The sequence below is a fragment of the Natator depressus genome, chromosome 8 (genome assembly GCF_965152275.1).
Source record: "Natator depressus isolate rNatDep1 chromosome 8, rNatDep2.hap1, whole genome shotgun sequence".
In the NCBI taxonomy this organism is placed as follows: Eukaryota; Metazoa; Chordata; order Testudines; family Cheloniidae; genus Natator; species Natator depressus.
In genome coordinates this window covers 37896870-37909623 of record NC_134241.1, presented here as the reverse complement: position 1 = coordinate 37909623, position 12754 = coordinate 37896870, and the positions used below count along the sequence as shown (strand labels likewise).

At 48.0% G+C, this 12754-nt stretch overlaps 1 protein-coding gene across 1 annotated transcript in view; it reads left to right on the top strand.

Annotated features, from left to right (window-relative positions):
* The window catches only part of DIAPH1 (diaphanous related formin 1), a 154803-nt gene that overhangs the window by 105233 nt on the left and 36816 nt on the right, over positions 1-12754 (top strand). The window lies entirely within an intron of this gene.

Below are 12754 nucleotides of genomic sequence, written 5' to 3'. Positions count from 1 at the left end.
AGCGCTCCTTATAATACACTGTGTCATCTCACGTAGCCACAAATCCAGACACAGAACCCAGTTGCGGCAATACTCCTTATGCTAATATTTTGCTACATGTGGAGGTAGGCCTTCTTGGGTACAGAGCACAGAATAGAGGAGGGAAGCTGGGACTGGGATAGGTCCATGACTCAGGTCCACCTGGTTCCCAAAAAATACTGAAGCATCAGCCTCTTTCCCTTCTCTACAGAAGCTGGTAATAGCAGCAGCTCTCACCAGCACACACTCTAGATTTGTGGGCACCAGGGATAGTAAACATATCCAGGTCAATGGGCACTCCTCCCTATTCATCCTTAGTGTCATCCATAGGTCCCATTCACACCACCAATAATAGTCCCCTACTGCAATGAGCAAAGCTCCCTGCATTATTCAAATACCATCTGCAGATACATGACAGCCTATAGGAATTTGGTACCTATGACCCAGAATGATGAGCCCAGTATTGGCATCAGTGTTGTGGTATCAGGGCCATTGTTTGTAAGATTTGTACTGAGAACATTTAGTTTGGGGCTTCAGAGGAACCCTGAGTGAACTTCTTGCTGGAATTTACTCTGCCCTGAGATTCCTTAGCCCTGTGCCTTTTGGGGGCACCTCCTAGGACCCATTAGCTTGGGAAATCCATGTTATTTTCTTTGGAAAATGTGTTTCCCTTAGTTTTAATGCTTTCCTGAGAGCTCCTGCATTGCTCCTCGCAGCCACCAGATGTGCGCAGTTGAGCCACTTTGGCTCTGGTTACTAGCAATGATGTCAGAGGAATTGGATTGGAGGAGGAAGTCACCTGATAATGTGTAACCCAGGCAATGGTGCAGCCCCCTTCTTCACCCACACCCCCCTTCTTCTCCCCTTCAGCTGGCCTCCTTCTCAGAGACAAAGAGAGGAAAGGCAGGATTTATGCAGACAAAGGCTTTGCGGTGTTGGCAGGCCTCTCACCTTCCCCGTCTGGTCCTCTCTTTTATGCTAAAGCCCCTGGCCAGGATGGGGAAGGAGCAGCCTGGTTCACGTTTTAGAGGCCCTTTGTCTGTCTTCTGAGCCTGACACAGGAGATTTGTCTCCTTCCTTTTCTGTGTGTGATCTGAGATGACAATCAGGGAAGTTTTTCAATCTGCTGCGGGGCTGGCTTGGTGAGGGGGGGACATCACTTGCACTCACACAGGCAGCTTTTGCTCCTCCAGGCTTTTTGACACTTTCTTGTTATGCAGTTTGAGTGGAGAAATTGGTAGGTTTTGTGCTAGTGACTGAAACAGAGTTGTCTAGAGGCACAGTGGGTACAGGAAGGCACTATGCACACCCTGTCCTTGACCCCGAGTCTGAGATACTTTTGCTGTTGCACTTCACTACTGCCCTGCAGCTCTCTGGCTGTATCAGTCCTAAAGATCTCCACAGCTCTGCCAATGTACCTCATTCTTGTTCTGACACCCTCCCTGCACCCCCCCTCTATATTCCAGTCTTCCATGCCCACACAGCACTCTCAGTGCACCTCCCTCTTGCTTTGTACTACACTCAGCTGTTCAGTCCTGGGCTCCCCACATGGCTCTGCCAGTGTGCCTCACTCCTGCCCTGCAGCACTCTCTGGACCCACCCAAATCTCTTACTTACACTTTCCCAGCACTCCCTTGTTGAGTCACCTAGGGTGTGCTGGGAATATGCTGGGCCAGTAGTTACAAGTCCCTAAGATGTTTAGTCATTCAGACACAGTCCTATATTGCTGATATAATCAGAAACTCCAATATTCTGCTTTGTTGCATCCCTCACTATTCCATGCAGTAATTCTGTAAAAGCACCTAATTTACAACATCCTTGACTGTTCCTGTTCTGTCCCCTCTGCCCAGATCTGCCCATGTACTTCAGTTCTGACCTCCAGCACCCCTGCTACTTCAGGCATAGAATCACTAATCCTTGGATTCTCTTTGTATGTCTAATATATTGCTATGATTCCTGCAACTGGTGCAGTCAGTTGAATGGCTGTAGAATCGAGTACCGCCCTCCCTCCCCCCGCCTGCCCATATATTTTGTGTGTGCAGTTGGGTGGGTATGCGGGCATGACTGCAGAGATCTGGCTTCATTTGAGCTGGTCTGTATATTGGAAAGAGGCTACTATCAAGAAATGATCTATACAGTGTGTTTCCAGGGTGCAGAGTTCACTTCCTGGGCTCAACACTGTAAATAACCTGTGTGGTCCTCTCTCACGTTAGGGTACAATATTTGTGTGCTGATACTCTGAGTTTGTGCTTTCTATGGAAGTGTGGCACTCCTTGCAAGTGGAACCTCTGGAGTTATGGTGGTGCACTCAGGTGAAGGATGGCTACGATTTGTGCAGTACCTGAAAGTTCTGGGACCTTTACAGAACAAATGGAACACACTCATTGGCCTGAGGATCTTATTTCTATTTTAGACATGATACAGTGAGTGAGGTCAAAAGGTGTAGTGTGGGAGGCCACAGAGCAAAGGTAAGATGAGGGTGGTGCTAGTGAGGTGATGCAGTTACTGAGATTAGTGGTGTGTGCAGCGTGGCTGTATCTGCATTTTAAATAGATGTGTACTTATTGTTTAGAATCTGCTTTTCTTACCTCTGATATTTTTCCTTTCTAAAACAGCTTCTCTTCCCTTCTCTCTGTTATGTTGGGGTGACTGCCATGGATTAGTCTTTGTGATCTTTAAGAGGCTCTCAAAGGGAGGAGGGAGTTTGAGGTTAATGTAATGGCCTTGTACCATGAGTCTAGTAGTCATCACGCTCTGTGTCGAGGGCATGCTGTATCTTGGGCATAGAGGCCTGGAGTAGCTGAGTTTGTGTAACATGGGTGTGTGATGCCCTTGTTCCTCCCAATCTTAGGGCTATGTTGATCAGGTTCAGTGATTCAGGGTAGGCCAGGCTATGTTGTAACTTTTCCTAGGCACAGCCTGTGTGTATAATTGCAGCATCTGGCTAGTTTCCGAGGGCTCTGTCCCAGGGATTATCAGAGCTTGCTCTCCCCAGTCTCCTTTCTGCAGAGTGCAGGCAGGAAGCATCTCCAGAAAGGATTTCCTGGGGAAGTGAGCCCATTGTTTCAGAGCTGGCAGGCTGGCCAAGCAGTTCCTTCATTTCCTCTTTTCCAGCAGCAGAGGGTGCTCTTGCACTGTCATGCAGCTTGCTTGCTTTCCCTGCTGCATTCAGCCATTTTAGGCAGGGTGTTTTCCTTCCCCGTCGTCTCCATTTTGTCTTTATGACGCAGAAAATAAAAAGACTGAGCAAGGGAGGAGTCTAACTGAGGCAAAGCTGCTGCTGGAGCAGTCACTGTGCAGCATTCCTAACAGTCACACTAAGTTGACTGCAAGCAAAGTCAGAAAGGCTTCACTTGCATAGCGTGGGGACCAGAGCAAGAGGCTCCTCCCTGCCTGTGCTGAGGAAGACAGGAAAGTGGGAGCTGTATGTGAAGAGAGCTCAGAGTGGAAAACCCCCCTGCTACCTAGAGTCTGGGGAGTTAACAGCCTGAATTACCCATCCCCTAGACTCCCCCGACAGCCAGAGATTGCCCTCTCCTGCACCCTACTCAGTACAGCTACTGGAGGGGGATGCCACAGCTGTGCCAGGGGAAGGAGTTTACACATCTGCAATATGGGGCTGTCTTCCCACCTTTGGAGGGGAGAGGAATTCCTCTCTGTGAGACTGGGATTGGGGGTTATCCCCCCACAAGTGGTGCAGAGTACAAAGCAGTCACAGTCTGGGTAAGCCTTACCCCTCCAGCTGCTGTGTTATCCCAGCTTTGCCTGGGGAGCAGAGTTGACCTGTTTCAGCTGCTTTGGAGTGCAAGGTTTTATTGCCTTTTCTGTGTGTGTGTGGAGGGGGAAAGAGCTGGATTATTGTACCAGGTGCTCCGGGCGTGGGGGTGGGGGTTGTGTCCCCCAGCTAGAGTGGGAGCCCATGCAGAAGTAACAGTGTATGTGACCAATGATTTCTTGTTGATATAGCTTTCTTTATAATTTGTGGTGTATATCTCAGGTGTCCTGCTCCTCCCTCTTGGTGTCCCAAGTGCTGTACTGTGGGATTGAGGAGGCAGGGCTTGCTCAGCCCAGGAGCAGACACCAGGTGGCGCACCAAGCTTTGGGTAGCTTTATTCTGCCTGCTCTGCTGCAGGAGTTCCTCTCTGATATCTGCCCCCCCAGCCCTTCTCCCCAAGATCCTGTACAAGTCAGGGGGAGGGGGCAGCACAGGGGAGTTGTGTGCTGTGTGTAATGCTAGCAGCCTTGTGCTTGTAGTGAAGTCAACAGCTGAATTCTGTACCCGAATGCCAGAGAGAAGTGGGGGCTTCTGGGGTCTGTGGCTCATAGCAGAGCAATGTGTTCTGTCCTAATCTGGCAAAGAGAGAGATCTGGGGAGGGGGCTGTGTTCTGTCCATGTGGGATCCAGGCATGTGGGGAAGAGGTGTCTCTCTGGGGAGGGGGCGGTGTTCTGTCCCTATGGGACCCAGGAATGCAGGGGGAAGAGGTGTTTGAGGAGGGGACTGTATTCTGTCCCTGTAGGACCCAGGGGAAAAGGTGTCTCCGGGAAAGGGGATGTGCTCCATTTGTCTTAGGGTACGTCTTCACTACCCGGTGGCTCAGCAAGTAGTGATTGATCTATCGGGGATCGATTTATTGCGTCTCGTCTAGACGCAGTAAATCGATCCCCAAATCGACGCCTGTACTCCACCTTGGCAGGAGGAGTAAGCGGAGTCGACAGGGGCGCCACCGCAGTTGACTCGCTGCCGTGAGGACGGCCAGGTAACTTGAACTAAGATACTTCGACTTCAGCTACGCGAATAGCGTATGTTAGTTCGAACCCCCCCTCGCCCCTCCCAGTGCAGCCCAGGCCTTAGTTTTCTGTATAGCCCCTCTCTGCATGATTGCTGAGCTCTGCCTAGGAGCCTCAAAAAGTGTTTTGGCCTGAAGTGTGATGCTGTACCTGGAGGAATTATTTTGAGTGTTGGTTCGTAGGGGAGACTTTATTTATGTCTGAGCACAGTCACCCTTGGGGTCGGTCTGTTTGTTTTGAGTTTTTTTCAGGCAAGTAGTCCTACAGCGGGGGGTCCTGTTCCCAAGACCTGGGTGTCTCGAGCTACATTGTTCCTATGAAATTTAGTTGTTTTGGGGATTGTAAAGATGAGACAGTCTTTGAGGTAGCCAAGTCCTCATCTGGCAGCTGCCTTGTACATTAGGGGACCAGAACTTTGAATTCTGCTGTGGAGTTAATGGTGACCCATGAGATTCATGATATTTTGCATACACTTTTGTTACTAATGAGGTATGTTGCTTCAGCCTCTTTGTAGCAGTTGCACCTTAGCCTAGTGAGTTACACTAGTCCCAACTGCAGGTGATGAAAGCATTGATCTCTGGCTAGGTCATCTTCTAAGAGGAGTGGGTGAAGCCTACCCACCTTTGAAGGGGGCATTGATATTCTTTCTGATTTATCACTGATAACCATCACTAGCCTATGTCAGTCATGAAGAGGATGGGGGTCAGAGTTTCCAGGGCTTCTGATTGGGTGATGGGTTTGAACTCGATCAGGGCAGGTGAGGTGGGAGCATTCCAGGTTCAGAGAAGGTTTCCCTTGTCTTTTTGTCTCTCTCTTTTTCTCTCTCTGATTTGAGTGATTTTTATCTATGCAGTTGGAGGGAAGCTCTTAGTGATTGTCAGGCTTTGATCTGTGTATGCGGGCATTGTGGACCAATTAACCACTTCCCATGTGGAACAATTCTGCTGGTTGTGATTGGGTTAATGTGACTGTGTGTGTGTGTGTGAGAGAGAGAGAGAGAGAGGTTGCTTAAGTGCTGTGTGTGTCTGTATGTGGCCTTGAGGTTATTAATTGGTTGTAGCTGATCTAGGTTTGTACCATAGGTGCTCCAGTCATCTGCCTTTTTACCTCACTTGCCATAGCCCATTGGAGAACCACAATGACTCGTGTGGAAGGTGTGAAGGGCAGAGAAGTTTAGTGTAGCTACTCTATCTCCCCAGTGGTTTTGCTCAGGGATTCAGATGGGTTTGGCTCTAGGGAGGTCGCTATGTCCTCAGCCACACAGGCTATTTTTGTATAGTAGGTTTAGCTATTTGGTAAGAAATGGATTCATGTGCTTCCTGTACGGGCCATGTTCAAGAAAGTGGCTTGATGATCCTCTGTCTATACAGCATCCGTTGCTGTAGTGTCTGAGGGCCTAAGCACTGTTCCCCACTCTCCACATCTATCTGTCTGTCTAGGCTGCTCAGCCCCACTTTTAGTCCACACTTGTGCCTCCTTGTGGAACTGTGCTGTTGAATGGTAAGTCAGAAATGACCTAATAGGTCTCTTCCACCTCTCCTGTCTGCTTCCTCAATTCCAAGACTCAGTTTATTCTCCAGGGTATTTTGTACAGTTTAATCCTAAAGTCCCAAGCAATGGGACTTCTGTCCCTTTCCTAGGGACATGATTGCACAGTTTAATAGATTTTGTGTTTTTCCCCTTTCTTTAATCATGTTATCTTTGCCCACACCCCAAATCCTTCATGAGAGAGCTCCCCAGGAGCATAGTATGAGCGCTTCCTTCATCCTAAGAGCCTCTCTGATCTCTGGGAATTGTTATAGCAGCTGCTTTTCCTTTAAGCTTCTCTGAGTTGCAGTGTCCTTCATTTGTGTGTGCACACAGAAAATTAGGTCAGTGACTGTGTTTTCAGTAGCTGCTCTGTCTGCTTTTAGCCTAGGATATGAGCACATGACAGGGGGAGGGAATCCAAGGGGAAGCACCATCATGGGTTAGCTTCTGAGGAGAGAGATATGCGGCTCTTCCCTTCCATGTTACTATGGGCAGTATAGTCTCAATGTGAAAGAAGAGCAGGGCATTGGGGCTAGTGGGGGCAGTCCTGAGAGAATGTGATTGGCAGTTAATGTTCCTTCTGCCAAATATATTTTCGGGAAATCTATCTGTTATTTAGATCAATGTTGCAGCTTAATACTGTCTCATGCACTCCTCAGTAGGTGGAGGGGTTGGTTCTGCCCTTTGTAGTCACCTATGAGCCAAACCAGCTGGGAGGAAGAATTTAATCAGAAAAATGTGAATGATAATTAGGAATCATGTAAGAACACCGCACTAGCCACCCCAAAAGCCATAATTGAGGAAGAAGGCTGTGTTGGTTAAATAAATGACCTGGTTCAAAGGGGAAGTGAAGGCAGCTATTTATATATTCTTTTTAATATATAAATAAAAAACAAATGAAAGAAAGGGGAAGTTGATAGTATTGAATATAAATCAGAAGTTAATAATTTGTAGAAAATTAATAAGGGAAGCAGAGGGTCACAAGGAGCAATCTATGGCCAGCAGAATTAAGGACAATAAGGAGTTTTTCAAATATATCAGGAACAAAAAGAATCCTAACAGTGGTATAGGTCCATTATTAGATGGAAATGGTAGAATTATCAATAGTAATGCAGAAAAAGCAGAAGTTTTCAATAAATATTTCTGTTCTGTAATTGGGGGGGAAGACAGATTATATAGTCTCATCATATGGTGAAAACACACTTTCTATTCCACTAGACTCTCCTGGGGATGTTAAACAGAAGCTTTTAAAGTCAGATTTTTTAAAATCAGCAGGTCCACATGATTTCCATCCAAGTGTTGTAAAAGAGCTGGCTGATGAGATGGTTGAACTATTAATGTTGATTTTCAATAAGTCTTGGAGCGCTGGGGAAGTTCTAGAATAGCAAAAGAAAGCTAATGTGCCAGTTTTTAAAAGGGTAGGTGGGATGACCTAAGTAATTAAAAGCCTGTCAGCCTGACACTATTTAACATTTTTATCAGTTTATTTAACGTAAAATCATAACTGATGAAGTTTGCAGTTGACACAAAAATGGGAGGCGTGGTAAATAATGAAGAGGACAGTTCACTGATACTGAGTGATCTGGATCGCTTAGTGAACTGGACACAAGCAAACAATATGCATTTTAATATGGCTAAATGTATACATTTAGGAACAAAACATGTTGTCCATACTTACAGGACAGGGGGCTGTATCCTGGGAAGCAGTGACTCTGAAAACATTTGGTGGGGGTGGGGGTGGATAATCAACTGAACACATGCTCCCCCTAGACACTGTGGCCAAAAGAGCTAATGTGATCCTGGTATGCATAAATTGGAATCTTGAATGGGAATAGAAAAGTTATTTTACCTCTATATTTAGCACTGCAACTGCTGCTGAAATACTGTATCTAGTTTTAGTGCTCCCAATACAAGAAGGATTTTGATACATTGGAAAAGGTTTAAAGAGCCACAAGAATGGTTAAAGGATTAGAAAACCTGCCTTGTAGTGATAGATTCAAAGAGCTCAATCTATTTAGCTTAACAAAGAAAATGTTAAGGGATGACTTGATTAGTCTAGAAGTATCTGCGTGGGGAACAAATATTTAATAATGGGCACTTCAGTCTAGCAGAGAAAGGATAACATAATCCAGTGGGTGTAAATAGAAACTAGACAAATTCAGCCTGGAAATAAGGCGTTAAGTCTTTGACTGTGAGAGTAACTAACAATGCATCCGATGAAGTGAGCTGTAGCTCGCAAAAGCTTATGCGCAAATAAATTTGTTAGTCTCTAAGGTGCCACAAGTACTCCTTTTCTTTTTGCGAATACAGACTAACACGGCTCTCTACTCTGAAACCTAACAATTTACCGAAGGGTGTAGTGGATTCTCCATCACTAACCATTTTTAAATCAAGATTGGATGTTTTTCTCAAAGTTCCACTCTAGGAATTATTTTTGGGCAGCTCTCTGGTCTGTTTTATACTGGAGGTCAGACTAGATGATCATGATGGTCCCTTCTGGCTTTGGAATCTGTGAATATACTCAAGAGGACTTCATAGCCATGCTGCAGTTTGAGGGCGTTAATAACCCTTTTCTTCGTTCCATCAGCTTGCCTCCATTGCTGCTAGTCTTCTGGAATTAGTATATCCTCTGCTCCCATCCCTTGGGAGATCATGGGATCAATGGGGGGTGCAGTCTTTCCAATATGGGATTATTTCAACCCATGATGTCACATGCAGCCAATGAAGGAGTGAGCTTTTAGGTGTCTGGGCAGCATGCCATCTCAGTCTTCTCTCTTCTTGGGGAAGCTACTGCATATCTGAGAAGGTGAGGATGGCAGAGGGGGATGGGATCCTGGGGCCAGGGCCAGGCTCTTTTAGGGTGTTTTTAGACCCCTAAAATGCAAATTCCTGGAGTGATGACTGGAAGATCCCCCAACCCAGAAAGAAAAGAGCCTGTGACACAATGCCTGTCAAAGATAAGAAAAGAGCCTCTGTCAAGGTGTGAGACATTTTGGCAATGCACCAGGGGAAGATTCAATATGTAGGGCCCTACCAAATTCACAGACGTGAAAAACACATCACAGATTGTGAAATTTGGTCTTTTGCGTGCTTTTACCCTATACTATACAGATTTCACTGGGGAGACCAGCGTTTCACAAATTGGGGGTCCTGACCCAAAAGGGAGTTGCAGGGGGGTCGCAGGATTATTTTAGGAGGGGTCACAGTATTGCCACCCTTACTTCTGCACTGCTGCCTTCAGAGCTGGGCAGCCGGAGAGTGGCGGCTGCTGACTGAGGCCCCAGCTCTGCAGGCAGCAGCGCAGAAGTAAGGGAGACAGTACCACATCATGCCATCCTTATTTCTGCACTGCTGCTGTGCTGCCTTCAGAGCTGGGCTCCCGGGCAGCAGCCGCCACTCTCCAGCTGCCCACCTCTGAAGGCAGTGCTGCCACCAGCATAGGCGCCAACTCCGTGGATGCTCTGGGGCTGGAGCACCCACGGGGGAAAATTAGTGGGTGCTCAGCACCCACCGGCACCAGTCAACTGTTTATGAGGCCTGTGGGCCCCATCAGCTGTTCAGCGTGGCTGTCGGGGGCGGGGGCAGGCAATCAGCAGTTTTTTGCAGAGCTGGGAGCCACCACCAATCAGCTGTTTCCGGCTCTGAGCTGCTTCACTGATCAGTGTAGCCAAAACAGCTCTCCCCAGCAGGGCTGTTTAGCTGTTTTTTGGCCACCAGGCAATCCATGACATGGATTCTGCTCCTGGGGCAGGGGCTGAGTGACCCCACCGCCCCGCCTCCTCCTCCTACTTGCTTCTCGTGGGCAGCAGGCTGCTTTCTGTGGCTCTGCAGCTGAGCAGCTCCCAGCCTCGCTTCAACCTCTCAGCCAACTAAAGGCAGTGGCAGCAGCTGATAAGTGTATTTCAAAGGGGGTCTTGGGGTGAGGGTGGCTGGGGGGGGACTGAAACCCCTTCCCAGGTGGCTGTGCTGAGAGCCGGCACATGGCTGCTGGCGGGTGGCCGTTTGCATGGGGGGGCACCGGCTGCTGCCCAGCTCTCTGCCTCTGGCAGGGGGCTCAGTCAGAGGTGTCTCCAAAAACATCCCCTGGACCCCCGCAGCACAGAGAGACTGAGAGTACCAGCCCCCACCAGGCAGCTGGACCGGGACGGGCATGGGGGGGGCGTCTCCTGGGCTGCTGTAGCGTGCGGTGCCCCCCTGCTTGCCCTCCCTGCCCAGTCAGAGACGCCTGCCTCTCGGGGACAGTGGCCATGTCTACTCAGTGTGCTTGGTCCCCCTTTCTGGCATCTTGGTGACTGCCTCTTATGGGAGTGGGGGGGTGGAAGGGAAGAGGCAGTGGGGAAGGGATGGGGTGGGGGAGAGAGAAACTCCAAGCTATCAGGGGAAACCTTCCTAGCAGTGCAATCTCTGCCTTGGGGTGTGCCACAAGTCTTCCTTTTCTTTCTCCCAAGGGAAGGGCTAGTGTGTGACCCTTGGGGTACAACCTGGGCTGGAACTATCTCCTGTTTAGTCCATGTGCTCTGGCAAACACAAGTCATGTTGGGGGGAGGGGGGACATTGCTGAATCCCAGGGTTGAGTAATTCTCTGGTGATGGTCATTGAATTGCTAATTGTCATTCACGTGCTGCACAATGACTGGTGATGGTTGTGTAACATCCACCCAGTCATTTGGTCAAGTGCCTTGTTGTTTCTGGGGAGTTGCCTTCTGGGCTACTCCCAAATTTGCAGCATATTTCATTAATACCATACAGCACAATCTCATAATTTCATACACTTTAATGATGTACATATTTCGACAGAACAGTGGGTTTCAGCAAATCATAATCTTTCCCATGATACCTTACATGGCATGCTTTATATGAAATATAAAGAATATATACAAATGATAAATATGGGGCTTACAGAGCACAGTACGCCACTACCCCAAGGGACAGAGCAGTGGCTCTCAAACATTTTTACATGACCCCTTTCATGTAGCAAGCCTCTTGAGTGCGGACGCCCCCCCTTTAAATTAAAAACACTTTTTATGTATTTAACACCATTATAAATGCTGGAGGCAAAGCGGGGTTTGGGGTGGACGTTGACAGCTTGCGACCCCCCATGTAATAACCTCGTGACCCCCTGAGGAGTCCCGACACCCAGTTTGAGAACCCCTGGTATATAGTGTCACAACTAGAAACCCCAAGGTTTGGGACTTTTAAAAGGAGACTGGACAAAACATGCAGTAAGGATCAGCCCTGCATTGGCAGGGAGATGGACTGAACCAGGATGATCACAGAGGGCTTTTCCCCCTGGAACTTCTATAATTCCATCCCACTCTCCTGGGAGTACAAATTCTGGTACTAAAGACCAGTGCCGGGATCCCATATTGCCTTGCACTGGGATTGGGAATTAGTGCCCTGACGTGCAACTCCTCCTATTGGGCCAGTGTAGATCCTGCTGTTAGTACAGCTGTTTGCAGGTGCCCTTGTATTTAGCTGAACCCTGGGACTCAGTCCCTGTGTGTAGCCCCACTAAACTGAGAGCTAAACTGACACTACTATCCTGCTGTGTGGATCCGAGTGTGCTTGTACAGTGAATTTTTGGCATGCACACATGGCTATATTTATTTCATTGTGCTGGTAGTGCTACTTTCTTGGTGTAATGATGACATTATGCTAAGATGAATCCTGAAAATAGTGCCCTGGTGTGATGGTCACTCTGTGCTGTTCATGTGAATCCTGCATTTTTATATGCTGTGTTGTTGTAGCCCTGTTGTTCCCAGGAAATGAGAGAGACAAGGTGGATGAGGTAATATCTTTTATTGGAGCAACTTTTGTTGGTGAGAGAGAGAGAAGCTTTGGAGCTTTCACAGAGTTCTTCTTCCTGAAGAAGAGTTCTGTGAAAGCTCAAAAGCTTCTCTCTCTCACCAACAGAAGCTGGTCCAATAAAAGATATTACCTCATCCACCTTTCTTCTCTAATGTGAATAGCCTCCTTCCAAAACTGTCAGAGGTGCTCGGAGGAGGGGGCGGAGAGGAGCGAGCGGTGGGCAGACTGGGGAAAGGACGGAGCGGGAGTGGGGCCTTGGGAGGGGGTGGAGCGGGGGTGGGGCCTCGGGAGGGCACCCACTGGCAAAACCAAAAGTCAGCACCTATGGCCACCAGCAGCAGTGCAGAAGTAAGGGTAGCAGTACCGCAACCCTCCCCACACACGATAACTTTGCAATACCCCCCCACCCCCCAACTCCTTTTTGGGTCAAGTCCCCTACAATTACAACACCATGAAATTTCAGATTTAAATAGCTGAAATCATGAAATTTACAATTTTTTAAAATCCTATGACCATGAAATTGACCAAAATGGACCGTGAATTTGTTAGGGCCCTGTCAATATGGGCTTTTTCACCCATCTCTGAGGTCTGTCTGCTTGCCCAGTACATA